The sequence below is a fragment of the Chrysochloris asiatica genome, unplaced genomic scaffold (genome assembly GCF_000296735.1).
Source record: "Chrysochloris asiatica unplaced genomic scaffold, ChrAsi1.0 scaffold00039, whole genome shotgun sequence".
NCBI classification, from domain to species: domain Eukaryota; kingdom Metazoa; phylum Chordata; class Mammalia; order Afrosoricida; family Chrysochloridae; genus Chrysochloris; species Chrysochloris asiatica.
The window spans coordinates 13,552,117-13,553,572 of NW_006408557.1; positions in this window are offsets into that span (position 1 = coordinate 13,552,117).

Consider the following 1,456-nt stretch of genomic DNA (forward strand, 5'->3'; position numbering starts at 1 on the left):
AAACTACCAGCCGCTCCGCGGGAGAAAGATGAGGCTTTCTACTCCCGTAAAGATTTACACCCTCGGAAACCCTGTACAGGGTCGCTATGGGTCGGACCCGACTCGATGGCACTTAACAACAACAACAACAACATTGATAATTACACCGAATGTAAACGGATTAAATGCACAGTTAAGAGACAGAGGGTGGCAGAATGGATAAGAAAACAAGATCCTTCAATATGCTGTCTGCAAGAAACACATCTCACACACAGAGACAAAAACATATTAAAAGTCAAAGGATGGAAAAAAAATATACCAAGCTAATTGCAATAAAAAATTAACAGGAGTGGCAATACTAATCTCAGATAAAATACATTTTAAGTCAAAAACCAGCATAATAAATAAAGATGGACATTTGTTGTTGTTGTTATGTGCTGTGGAGTCAGTTCCGACTCATAGCGACCCTGTACAGGGTTTCCAAGGTTGTAAATCTTTACAGGAGCCGAAAGCCTGTCCTTAATGGTATAGTATCCTTAAGCTTACAGGCCTATCTCCGTTAACATGGCTCACTTTTTAAGCTAATGTTTTAAAGTTAGTCTTCTCCCTGCTTGAGCTTCCTACCCATCATTCACCATTTAGATGGTGACTAGTTCCATAGATGGAATCCTGGTATGGCACTGTAGGATAAGCACTCAACTATAAGGTCAGTTTGAACCACAAGGTTGGCAATTCAAACTTACCAGCTGCTCCTTGGAAATCCTATACAGGGTTGCTATGAGTCGGAACAGACTCAACAGCATTAACAACAATAACAGTTTCATAGATGGTCCTTAGATGTTTAGTTTTGCATGGAGAACAGCAGGTGCTTAGGAAGTACAGGTAGCTAATACGGAGTCCTGGTATGACACAATGGGATAAAGCACTGGACCACAAGATTAGTTTGAACCACAATGTTGGTAGTTCAGCCTCACCAGCTACTCTTTGGAAACTTTATACAGGGTCGTTATGAGTCAGAACTGATTTGAGGACACTTAACAACAACAATATGGTCTGGTGGCCAGTAGGGGGACTAGAAGAGCCACTTTATTGGTTTATTAGGTGAAATATATATTCCTCATTTTGTCCATTGTGAAGATAGGCTACTTTGAAAACAAAAGACTTGTCTAATTTCAATAACAATAAGTGAAACCTTATACAGTAATCTGTGAAAGAAATTATAATTAAAGACGGGATCAATAAACTAACACCTGTATCCCAAATCTGACCAGCTTCATAGATTTTTGTTTTGTTTTGATTGTTTTGCTTTTATACCCAATGAGATAAGAATGGTTGTTGTTGTTGTTGTCAGGTACCATCGAGTAGGAACCAACTCATAGCGACCCCATGCACAGCAGAATGAAACAATGTCCGATCCTGGGCCAACCTCACTACCACCGTCACACTTGACACCATCAATGATGCCACCTGACTGATC